General features: G+C 46.8%; 1 protein-coding gene across 3 annotated transcripts in view; it reads left to right on the top strand.

Annotated features, from left to right (window-relative positions):
* The window catches only part of smyd3 (SET and MYND domain containing 3), a 602505-nt gene that overhangs the window by 230576 nt on the left and 358673 nt on the right, over positions 1–13256 (top strand). The window lies entirely within an intron of this gene.

Raw genomic sequence — 13256 nt, 5'->3', positions numbered from 1 at the left:
CCAAGCGCTTGCAAATTACAACGGGTCGCGGATTATCATCGCACTCTGGAAAAATAATTAGCTCTGATTGTCAATGAACTCCACTTTCGGAGCAGCTGCAATAACAACAATATTTTCAAAAATGCTAATTGCCTGTGCTGGCTTGGAAGACATTCTGGAGGGCGCATTGTTGCTGTTTGGGAATGTTGTTGCTGTTTGGGAATGTTGTTGCTGTTTGGGAATGTTTTGTTATCTAGCAGCTATTAGCGGCTCGCTGAGCATGAAGAGACAGCAAAATCAAATTAATATTAATTCTGCAAGTCGTGTGGCATTGTTTCTTTTCCTGGGAAGATTGGACTTGGTGTGATCCAGGACATGGGTGCACAATATCATTCTGGTGCCTCATTCTTCAATTGGAGGGTATTGGTGCTGCCTTCAGCCCCCTCGCCGAAACCATGTTTCCCACTCTGAGCACCTTTCATGTAACCAACATCCTTTGACAGCAGATACCGGACGATACTCAGCAGGAAGTGGGAAGGAAGTTATGGGAGGTGACTCAGATGCAGTCGAAGGGAGGTTTTGAGGAGCCTTTTGAAGATGAAGAGATCAGCAAGGCAGACCATTTTAGGATGAGAGTTTGAATGCCGGGGTGTATTGGTTGAAGGTTGTATCACCAAGTGTGGACCGCAGGAAGTAGGGGACACATGACAACAACTTGCATTTATATAGCTCCTTTATCCTAGTAAAACGTCCATGGCGCATCAGAGGAGTGTTATCAAACAAAATTTGACACCGAGCCACATAAGGAGATATTAGTTCCAGTGACCAAAAGCTCCTTCAAAGACATAAGTTTGAAGGAGCGTCTTAAAGGAGGAGAGAGAGGTGGAGAGGTTTAGGAAGGGAATTCCAGAGCTTAGGGCCTAGGCAGCTGAAGGCATGGCTGCCAATGGTACAGCGATTAAAATTGGGGATGTGCAAGATGCCAGAATTGGAGGAGCGCAGAGAACTCGGAGGATTGTAGGGCTGGAGGAGGTTACAGAGATAGAGAGGGGCGAGGCCGTGGAAAGATTTAAAAACAAGGATGGGAATTTTAAAATCGAAGGGCTGCCGTACCAGGAATCAATGTAAGTTAACGAGCGCAGGGGTGAAGGGTGAACAGGACTTAGTGCGAGTTAGGATACGGGCAGCAGAGTTTTGGATGAGTTCAGATTTACACAATAGAACATATGTGTCTCAACCCTCCATATTAGATGTTTGTCACACTTCTAATTCCAATGCTACAAACCACTTGGGCTGCCAAATTTTGCCCAGATCAAAACCTGATTTGGGACAAAGGCTGTTTGCATGTGCAAAATGGGTCTACGTGCACATGGCAAATGCTGATGGTACTGGACTTGTAACCCAGCGGTGATGAATTCAAATCCCACCGTGGCAAGTTGAGATTGAATTCAATAAACCTAGCCATTTTTGGACTGGCACTGGGAAAAATGACCATGAAAACTGCTGGAGTGTCGTATGAAACCAACCTGGTTCACACACGTTCTTCAGGGACCTGTCACCCCTACCTGCTCAGTCCTACACTACACAATTGCCCGGTACTGCCTCTCAAGTGGCCTTGCAAGCCACTCAGGACATCTTTCTTCAATTTGTGAGCAAGGCTGCCCCCCTCCTCTATTCTCCAAAAGAAGAAAAGGATTGTGATTTTTTTTTTCCCCCCGGATCTCCGGTACCACTGTTCTGAACATCTTTGTAGCAGTGGCCTGGTAATTGAGTTTTCCATTGGCAATTTACCCACTCTCCCTCCACTTACACTTGATACTAGCTCAATTGCTAAATTTAAATCTGAGATCGATAGCTTTTTGGCAACCAAAGGTATTAAGGGATATGGGTCAAAGGCAGGTATATGGAGCTAGATCACAGATCAGCCATGATCTTATCAAATGGCAGAGCAGGCATGAGGGGCTGAATGGCCTACTCCTGTTCCTATGTACCTCATTCTTCCTCCAGGTAAATCGAGCATGATCAGGAACTTAGCACTGTGGGGATTGTGGTCCTTGGTGTTAGACTTCCAATACATACTCGCCAAAAGGGAGAGCTCCTTTAAAATATAGAGAGAAAAAATCTAGAGAATTCCACTGTAGGCTCATTGCAATAAACGCATCACAGTCTAAAACTGGGTGGGACGAACGCAAGCCATGTTGCCTGACTACGTGCAACACTGTGTTTGACTCCTCGCTGCTCAATTCTTACTTCTGTAGTTTACTTGCTTACAACAAATTTACACTTGAATTTGAAAACAAAGAGATGAATGAAATCGAGTTGAAATTAAAAAATGTAATTGAAGTTTCAATGCTAAAGTTTTGATGTGCTGCTTAGCCTCTTTCCCGACGTGCCTTCCCCCATTGGCGTAGACAATAACAGGAACTTTCCGTTGGGAATTGTGGAGCACAGCTTACAAACATAAAACACAATGTGTGTGTGTGATTCTATTCAATATTGTCACAACGTGCACTTCTATCACTTATTTTTTTTGTAACATTTTAAACTCACAGCAAGTTTGAGAACACCACAGGGATGGGCTTTGATAGATGGAATGGCCTTGATCTCTGACCTTTCTTACATTCGTCTGTTTGGACTGTTCAGATTTAGATATCCCGTGATAAAATCAGAACCACAAATCCATTTCCCTGGATATTTTGAATAAGAAAACAAGGAGTCGGAAATAAGAAAAGACCATTGAGCCCAGCAAATCCCTCCCGTTAGTATGTTGATTTTTGATCATGACATCTAACTGTATTTTGAGTAACCCGAGTGGTTTTTGCCTCTATTAACTTGCTTGGTAGATTATTCCAAGGTTTTATCAGTTTGAATCTAAAAGTAGCCGAACTACTGCCAGGTTAAGTATTTACACAGAATAAAAAATGTTTCTGAGGGGTCCTTAAGCCAGACGTGCTGTTTTTGGTTCTCAAATTTGGGAAAAGAGCTGGAACAATGCCAGTGTGTGACTGAACATGCTCCCAGTCTTAAATGGATTCCATCTGGTTACTGGAATCAATACAGGGCTTTCATTGCAACTGGTAAATACACTGTATTGCTTGTAAGATATCTGCTAGTACAACACTTATTAGAGAGTACCGTGTTTCGGAGACTTGTCCATATTGCAGTCAAGGTGAAGCGTGGAGCTTGAAGGCACATACTTTATTGTGTTTATTGAGGACGCTAAACCAGCACCCCATCTGCCTGGTCAGGTGGGTGTAAAAGATCCAATTTCCTTTTAGAAGAAGAACAGTGAGTTCTTCTGGTGTCTTCTGCCAACATTCCTCCATCAACCAACACCTTCAATGACCTTTCATCTCTTTGCTTGTTGAGGATCTTGCTGTGCAAAAAATGGCTGCTGAATATGTCCAGATAACTATTTCAAAGTAATGCATTGGAAGCAAAGCACTTTGAGAAATTGCCGAGAGGAGTTTTATATAAATACAAGTCTTTTTTCCTTCACCTTTAAAGTGAGGTTTCAGTTTATAGTTGATGGCATGCAGTCTCTTCCTCACCCAATGGCCACACCTGACCTTTGCAGCAAACATCAGTGGATAGAAATCAGGACTGGGAAGCCTTGAATTTGAGTCCCTGTGGACCAGGGTTGTCGAGTCCAATTGTAGAACACCTACAGCTCCCTGTGTTGTTGGGATCAATCAACTCATCACAGTTGGGATTGAACCTAGGACCTTCTGGTCTGTGTGGCTCAGCTACGAAACATCAGGTGTGGCCAAACCACATTTTGTTTTCATTGTGCTGACTCCTGTTTCTGAACTTAACCCTGTAAAGTACTCCAAGATTTCTGTCCGTACATTAAGAGCGTTATAGAAGTATAAATTGCGGAGGGTCATTAGATGCTGCAGTGAGCTAGTTACTGGCATTTCATTTCTGGGACCTGGGTTCAAGCCCAGCCCAGACTGATTGGATGAAAGATTGCTCTGTCTGCAGGGATCCTCTGTAAAATGGGTTGGTGCAGTAGAGTAGAGGGAGCTGACCTCTTAAGTGCTGGATATCGACCTGGGTGCCGGAAGTAGACGATGTTCCATTCCCCTGCACTAACATCCCTTACCTTGCTGAGCACAATTAAGCTGATGTTTCCACAGTCCAGATGTATCTTGCCCATAGGAAGCTGATTCAGAGGAGAAGAACTTGAGAATATATCAGCTTTCATCGAGCGAGTGAAAAATCCTTTTAATTTTATGGTTGTGTAGCAATTATTTTTTGTGTTTTTAATTAACGGAGCAATAAACATTTACTCGAGTCATGAGGCATATTTCTGATGGTCTGAATTTCTTTTTCATTAATAACGATAATCAAACCACTCAGGTACAAGAGAACTATTAGTTCAAGAACATTTCTTTACAATTGGATGGGAGAAGAAATGACTGGAATCATTAATTAGCAGTAAGTTATGACACTAGCTGCATTTCAGGCCTTTGCCCTAGTTCATAGAATCAGACAGCACAGAAGGAGGCTATTCGGCCCATCGTGCCAGTACTGGCTCTTTGAACGAGCTATCCAATTAGTCCCGTTCCCCTGCTCTTTCCCTATAGCCTTGCAAATTTTTCCTCTGAATATTTATCCAATTCCCTTTTGAAAGTTACGATTGAATCTGCTTCTACCACCCTTTCAGGCAGTGAATTCTAGATCATAGCAACTCGCTGTATAAAGAAATTTCTCCTCATCTTCCCTCTGGTTCTCTTGCCGATCACCTTAAATCTGTGACATCTGGTTACTGACCCTTCTGCTAGTAGAAACAGTTTCTCCTTATTTACTCCTATCAAAACCCCTCATAATTTTGAACGCCTCTATTAAATCTCCCCTTAACCTTCTCTGTTCTAAGGAGAACAGCCCCAGCTTCTCCAGTCTCTCCACGTGACTGAAGTCCCCCATCCCTGGTACCATTCTAGTAAATCTCCTCTGCACTCTCTCCAAGTTCTTGGATTGGGCCTCTTTAGGTGCTTTTGTGTGCTGTAAGTGCAGCTGTTGGTACCGGGGACATTCTCCCCTTCTACCCCCTCCCCCCCCCCCCCCCCCATCATCTGAACCTAGAAATATAAAAGGGCCAACTTAGCTCGATCCAATGGCAGCGGAGATCCACTTTATCGCCGGCCATGCGATTTGCTGCTGTTCTTGATGGTGGCGGCGATTCTGGGCAGCGCTGGCTGGAGAGCGGCAGCAAATGGGAATGTAAATGGTGGGGGCGGTGGTGAGTGACCCCAGGGGACGGGCAGAGTGCCACTCTTCTGAAACCAGAGAGATGGTATCAAGCTCCGAAAATAAAACCCAGATCCAAGGTCTTGCCAAACAGAAGCTATGTCTGATGCTGGCTGCCTATCGTCCCCCCAGACACTAAAAGCACGTGTTCAACATCAATTGGAGGTGTATTAATATAAATATATATTTTTTTGGATTGCATTTTATTCACTATGTACCATTTAAAAATGTCTGATCAATGTTGAATATCTGTTTCTCCCCCAAAAAAATGAACACAACTTTGCCTTGCACTTCGTTCAGCATCTTGTAAGGTTAAAGAAATCTTTCTTGGAAGTTTGTGAATTAAATGACTTCCTAATTAAGGAGTGAGCTGTGGTAATAAAACGCTAATGACAGTCGAGTACGAGTCAGCAGCTGTATCGTTCTAGTATCCATTTCGGAGAGGTCCCAGAACATGTGGTCGAGCGTTGATGGCTGGAAGCCAGTCACACGTTACCATTAGATACATGTCTCCCTGCACCAAACACGCTCTGCAAGATGTAGTACAATACGTCAAATTTCCATTGCGCAAAAAAGAATGGAGAATTGAGTAGTTGGGGTGGAAAGCAACTGGGTGAAGACAGCTGTTCCACAAAGTCATTGCAGTAACGAGAACGTGTCCTTTTTTTTTTGCTCCTTGTAAACAGAGCCTGTTGGATATTTCTCTAATAAAAACAGCTTGCATTTATATAGCGCCTCTAACGTAGTAAAATGTCCCAAGGCGCTTCACAGGAGTGTTATCAAACAAAATTTGACACTGAGCCGTGTAAGGAGATATTAGGACAGGGGACCAAAAGCTTGGCTTAAAGGAGGAGAGAGAGGTAGAGAGACTGAGGGGTTTAGGGAGGGAATTCCAGAGCTTAGGGCCTAGACGACCGAAGGCACGGCCGCCAATAGTTGATGTTCACATGCCAGTGTTGTCAGAGACAGGTTGTTTAGTCTTGGTGCTGGTTTTGTTTGCAGGAATTCTACATACGAATTAAGAGCAAGAGCAGGCCATTCTGCTTGTTGGGGAGCTGCTATCTTTGTTTAATCAATGTAAGCGAGCTCTTTGAACCTCAAAAAGGCCCCCTTTGGAGTTGGCAGTCCCCATCAGCATCCAAAACACTGCCAACAAATAACAGGTGTTTAAGTCCATCAACAAAGCCCTGTGTATAAAGTACTCGAGTTGAGAGGAGCACAGTGATAACAGGTGCCTGTGTTCGGTTGAGCTTGGATAACTCTGCAAATGAAACTTCACTCGAGAGCAGTTTAATCAACATTCATTTGCTTTCTCTGTTTGTATTTTGTTCCTGTTTATTGCTTGGCATCTCTTGAGTTTATGGAAGCGGCAGACGGATTGTTGTCTTGTTGCGTGCAGTAGTCTTGCAGGTGTGGTTTTTAAAATTATATTGATATGTACAAATCCATATAACAGAAATGGAAAAGGCAACCAACTGTAATTGTTAATGAATAATTCCCACCCTCGTTCCAACCAGGTCAATTATATAAAGGGGATGTGTGGCACTTTTAAATCTAACAGATCTTTTACTTCCTTTTCTTGGTGATTTTCTCCCCACTACCACTTTTTCTGAAGTTGTTGCCTCCTTGCTCCCAGGACCCTATGGTTCCTTGGGTTCTGGGTGACCCCCCGCCCCGGCCCCTGTCCAGCACCTCATCTACCCAAATGGCTATTCCTCATCTGTGAGCCTAGAGAGAGAGTGAGCTGAGCTTCCGACCCCATATCCTCTCCATCACCAAGACCGCCTACTTCCACCTCTGTAACATCGCCCGTATCCGCCCTTACCTCAGCTCGTCTGTTGTTTAAACCCTCATACGTGCCTTTGTTACCTCCTAGACTCAAGTATTCCAATGCTCTCCTGGCCGGCCTCCCACCTTGCGCCCTCGGTAAATTTGAACTCATCCAAAGCTCTGCTGCCCGTGTCCTAACTCGCACCAAGTCCTGTTCACCCATCACCCCTGTGCTCGCTGACCCACATTGGCTCCCGGTCCAGCAACGCCTCAAATTTAAAATTCTCATACTTGTTTTCAAATCCTCCCAAAGCCTCGCCCCATCCTATCTCTGTAACCTCTCCTGGCCCTACGTCCCTCTGAGATCTCTGCGCTCTTCCAATTCTGGCCTCTTGCCCGTCACCGATTTTCTTTGCTCCACCATTGTGCTGTGCCTTCAGCTGCCGAGGCCCTTAAGCTCTGGAATTTCCTCTATTTTAGGAATTTCCCTAAACCACTCCACCTCTTTACCTCTCTTTCCTCCTCTAAAACACTCCTTAAAACCTACCTCTGTGATCACCTGTCTTAATATCTCCTTACATGGCTCGGTGTCAAATTTTGTTTGATAATCGCACCTGGGAAGCGACTTGGGACGTTTGACTCCGTTAAAGGTGCTACATGAATGCAAGTTGTTGTTGAGTGTTGGCGGCCTACTAGAGAGCTATTAGACAGTAGGGGGGTTATAACATCTCAGCCTGATACCTTCCCAATTGAATACTGTTCTGGGTTATTATTTTGAGCATGCTTTCCTGTGAATGAGGGAGACCATCAGTTTTCGAGGTTGCCTACGGTACCAAAAACTGTACAAGGATTTCATTTTTTTTATTTGCATGGATTTAGTTTTCATTAAGGTGAGGTATAGTACTGTGGCAGGGTCCGTTCACTTATTGCTCAGTGTGGTACATGGTAACAGAAGATTTGAAGTAGAGGCCCTGTGGTATCTTCGATGGCTTGTCTTTGGATTTTATATATATTATAGAGAAAACGAGGAAGGATGGGTGAGGGAGGTATTAGTTCAGTATATATTTCAGAGTAATAGCCATTTTAAGATAAGTAATGCACATAACATGTTCTGGAACAGATTATGATAAATGTTTACAGTATTAGTTCTTTGTATAGCATTGAACCATGCAGAGTCTGTAATACCAGACTGTTCATTGCAGTAGAACCCTGATAATCGAGTCTCAATTAACCGTGTACTGACAAAGCTCCAACTTTCTCAGCCTCCCAAAACAGCACTCAGCCCTTGTACATTCTCACGATGTACCACATGACTGATCAGCTTATCTGACTGGCAGCTCCTGCATTGCAGCCACCAGACCTGCAATGAACCTGAGAGAGAGAGAGCGAGCCCAAAATGCTCTCCTGACACTAAATGTATTCTCCCACCCCCCCGCCCCGTAACCACACTAAAGGCAACATGTGATCTCCACCTCCAGCGACCCTGTTCAATCTCTGAGCTTGCTGGAGCTGCTAACTTGGGAAAATCAAGACAAAACCTGCCCGTTGAACCATATTTTTTGAAAAGTATGCAAGTCATTGGGTGGGGGGCGGGGGGCGGGTGCAGGGGGTAAATGGGGAAAGCAACTATACTTATCACTCATTCTAGTCTTCAGGATACTCAGCCCCAACTGTTGACCGCGCCCTTTGTTTTAGTTTGGAATGACACAGGCCGCCAGCTCCAGCTTTTAGGAGTAGCCGCGTGTTTTTGCTCGGGTGTTGTTTGTCTTTTCGTCAACTCTCTCCCCTCGGAATCTCCTTCTAATGTTTTCACACCTTGCAGGTCCTCGTGTGCCACACCCACATGACGTGTTAACCTAAACAGTAAACGTTAACAGACTGGAAAGGACATCGGAGTCGACCCTGATCAGGTCCTCACAACGGGAAAAAAAAGAAAGAACTTGCATTTATATAGCACCTTTCATGACCTCAGGGTGTCCCAAAGCACGTCACAGCCGATGAAGTACTTTTTGAAATGTAGTCACGACAGAACTCCACTGCTCTTCTTCGAAATAGTGCCGTGGGATCTTTTGCGTCCACCTGAGAGGGCCTCTCATCCAAAAGACGGCACCTCTGACAGTGCAGCACTCTCTCAGTGCGAGTGTCAGCCTAGATTTTGTTTTCAAGTCTCCGGAGTGGGATTTGAACCCTCAGCCTTCTGACTCAGAGGCGAGAGTGCTACCCACTGAGCCAATAGAGGTCGCTGGACAACTATGAACTGTGACTGCTTTTCCCTTTCCCAAAGCCAGGGCCCCCCCCCCCCCCCCCCGCAAGGCCGATTTGCAGTGCCCCTGCCATCACCCTGGCCGAGACCAGCCAGCGTGGCACAGATGGAGGATGGTGCGGGCTGAACTGCTCGCTGCTTTCACCAGCTGAGCTATTGGGACGGGGAGCAGAGAGAGCCTCCAAAAAAAAAAATTGGAATATCAGTTTTAGACTTTCAGTTCATGTCTTCCTCTCCTCCATCCCCCCAACTCCTTGCCACCTGCCCCCGGGACTGATGAACTTCATAACTCAAGCTGGTACAGTATTTCCAACTGAAATATGCTTTCGCACAACATCCCTTGTTGCTATTAATCAAGCTGTAAAGCTTTCAGAACGCTAACTGGGGGAACGTATATAACTGTAAGTTACAGGTGGCGGGGGGGTGGGGGGAGTTATTTATGAAATACCACAGCAGCATTTTCTATTGGTGCTCTGTGTGAATGCCTTATGTTTGTCGTGTGAGTTATTGGGTAAGGGAACAGCTTTCAGCATAATGAGCCACTTTTACATGACATGATTCATATAATCTTCCCTGTCTTTGGACTTTCATTCATTTCAAAAAGAAAAATGCAGCTATCAACAAAAATAATATAGTGTATCTGCCCCCAGATTAACGTGCAATCTTTGCTTATTGTCTCTTGTACAAGGAATATGAAATTCATATCGTGTGAGAGATGCTGGTTTTGAAAGGCTCCACATTATCTCACCATCAACTAGCACTGACTGTAACTGTGGCATCTCCCTTATTACCTGCCGTAATAAGTGGCAGGTAATGACCATCTCGAGCAAGAGAGAGCCTGGTAATTTTCCCACGATCTTCGATGGCACCACTCCCCCCACTATCAACATCTTGTGGGTCACCATTGACCAGACGTTTTAACGCCACATCAAAACCGTGGCTACAATAGCAGGGCAGAGACTGGGCACTCTATGACAAGTGGCTTATCTGTTTATCCTTCAAAGCCTAGCCATCATCTACAAGGCTCAAGTCAAGGGTGTGATGGGATACTCATCATTCACCTAGATGGGCACAGCCAGTACAACACTCATGAAGCTTGACACCATCCAGGACGGTGCAGTTCGCTTGATTGGTAACCGTGACACCGGGCTCGGTATCCATCCCTACCACAATCACTGTACGCTGCAGTATGTACGATATCCAGGGTGCACTGCAGCAACTCAGCAAGGTTACTTTAACAGCACCTCGTTCCCTTGTGACATCCGTCACAGAGAAGGACAAGAGCAGCAATATCACGAGAATGCCTTCACCACCAAGTTCCCCTCCCAGTCACACAGCATCCCGACGTGGACGTATATTGCCATTCCGTCATCGTCGCTGGGTCAGTGTCCCGAATTCCCCACCCGACACCCTTGTGGGCGCACCATCCCTCCAAGGACTGCAGCGGTTCAAAGAGAAGGCCCACCACCACCATCTTCTCGGGGCAACTAGGGATGGGCCATTAAATGCGGCCGTGCCAGCATCACCCAAATCCCGAGAACAAATTTTTAGAAACATCTTTAAAAGCTACCCAAAATTATTCTGGAGTATGAAAACAAACTGGCCACTGGTGAAACAATGCGGTAATCAAGAGGAGGGGGGGTCAGTGCTCAGAAATGGAATACTTTTTTCCCTCCGTCCTATCATTTTACCGTGCAGGCTCAAAGCAAAAGCACTTACCTGTCGGATATAGCAAGCAGCGGATGCAAAATAAAACTCCCTCAGCTCTGATCCAAAACAAGAGGCCGTAACCCCAACTTCCTACTGCACCAGTGTGATTGTTTTCATTTCTGACGCACCATCCCTGTGGCCTTATTGGAGTGAAGTTAACAATTTACTCCCAACTTGTGCTGAGTTGCGAGCAGTTCTTTGTGCTGTGGGCCCACAGCCGCTGCGGGACTGGCCTGAGACTCTCCAAGCTGGTTTCACGGTGCCAGGAGGGAGAGATGAAGTTCTCATCCCAATATCCTGGTCTGGATTTGTTGAATGTTTTTGCACCAAGCACTTCCTGGCAGTATAGCTTCTCTTGTTTCCATAAGTGCTTGGCTGAGACTCAGGATAACAACACATGGGGAGCAATCTTTTTGCTGATGCTATCAAAATTCAGTCAATTTGGATAGACAGTTGGTTTTCAAACAGGGGTCCCTTCACCCTAAATGTTCTGTGAGGAGATTCTGAGTTTGTCAGATTTCTCTGTGTGTTGGCCAGCTGGCACCTTATTACTAATAAAAACACATTTTCCACACTGAAAGCACTCTTTCTTTCCTTTGAGCACCTGACATTGTTGTTTGGAACTTAGCATGGAATGTCCCGAGCTCAGAACAGTTTGGAAAACTATTGGGATGGACAAAAGTGAGATCTAAAACCGTGATGTAGTGAGTGGTCCTTTCCCTCTCGAGGTTTTTTTATGGAAAGTGTTCAAGGTGGGCTGGGGTTGGGGAGTTTCACGTTGCAAGTTAGGTGGAGGTACTGTATGTGCAGTGTGAGAGGGGAGAAGTGTTAATCCTCAGGACTGTGAGCAGTTATATACTTATAAATAACTGGTGAATGCTCTGTCTGCCAACAGAAACATTATGCTGACAGCACATGGAATATATAATGAGCGTCAGTCAATAAGACACAGCAGCCTTGCTTGGCTTTCGGACCCTTTTATCGCTCATTCACACTCGCTCACACTCGCTCACTGTCACTCACACTCACACCACCTCACTCACTCACCTCACTCACTCACTCACTCACCTTGCCCTTCACTCACACCACCTCACTCACTCACTCACCCTTCTCTCACCTCACCTCACACTTCACTCACCTCACCTCACACTTCACTCACCTCACCCGACCCTTCACTCACCTCACCCGACCCTTCACTCACCTCACCCGACCCTTCTCTCACCTCACCCGACCCTTCTCTCACCTCACCCGACCCTTCACTCACCTCACCCGACCCTTCACTCACCTCACCCGACCCTTCTCTCACCTCACCCGACCCTTCACTCACCTCACCCGACCCTTCACTCACCTCGCCTCGCCCTTCACTCACCTCACCCGACCCTTCACTCACCTCACCCGACCCTTCTCTCACCTCACCCGACCCTTCACTCACCTCGCCTCGCCCTTCACTCACCTCACCTCACACTTCACTCACCTCACCCGACCCTTCTCTCACCTCACCCGACCCTTCACTCACCTCACCCGACCCTTCACTCACCTCGCCTCGCCCTTCACTCACCTCACCTCACACTTCACTCACCTCACCCCACCCTTCACTCACCTCACACTTCACTCACCTCACCTGACCCTTCACTCACCTCACCCGACCCTTCTCTCACCTCACCTCACACTTCACTCACCTCACACTTCACTCACCTCACCCGACCCTTCTCTCACCTCACCTCACACTTCACTCACCTCACCTCACACTTCACCCATCTCACCTCGCCCTTCACTCACCTCGCCTCGCCCTTCACTCACCTCGCCTCGCCCTTCACTCGCCTCGCCCTTCACTCACCTCGCCTCGCCCTTCACTCGCCTCGCCCTTCACTCACCTCGCCCTTCACTCACCTCGCCCTTCACTCGCCTCGCCCTTCACTCGCCTCGCCCTTCACTCACCTCGCCCTTCACTCACCTCGCCCTTCACTCGCCTCGCCCTTCACTCACCTCGCCCTTCACTCGCCTCGCCCTTCACTCACCTCGCCCTTCACTCGCCTCGCCCTTCACTCACCTCGCCCTTCACCCACCTCGCCTCGCCCTTCACTCACCTCGCTTCGCCCTTCACTCACCTCACCTCACCTCGCCCTTCCCTCACCTCCCCTCACCTCACCTCGCCCTTCACTCACCTCACCTCACCTCGCCCTTCACTCACCTCACCTCACCCTTCACTCACCTCACCTCACCTCGCCCTTCACTCACCTCACCTCACCTCGCCCTTCACTCACCTCACCTCACCTCGCCC

This window comes from Heptranchias perlo, chromosome 8 (genome assembly GCF_035084215.1).
Source record: "Heptranchias perlo isolate sHepPer1 chromosome 8, sHepPer1.hap1, whole genome shotgun sequence".
In the NCBI taxonomy this organism is placed as follows: Eukaryota; Metazoa; Chordata; class Chondrichthyes; order Hexanchiformes; family Hexanchidae; genus Heptranchias; species Heptranchias perlo.
The sequence above is the reverse complement of the archived record's forward strand: the minus strand, read 5'-3'. Positions and strand labels throughout refer to the sequence as shown.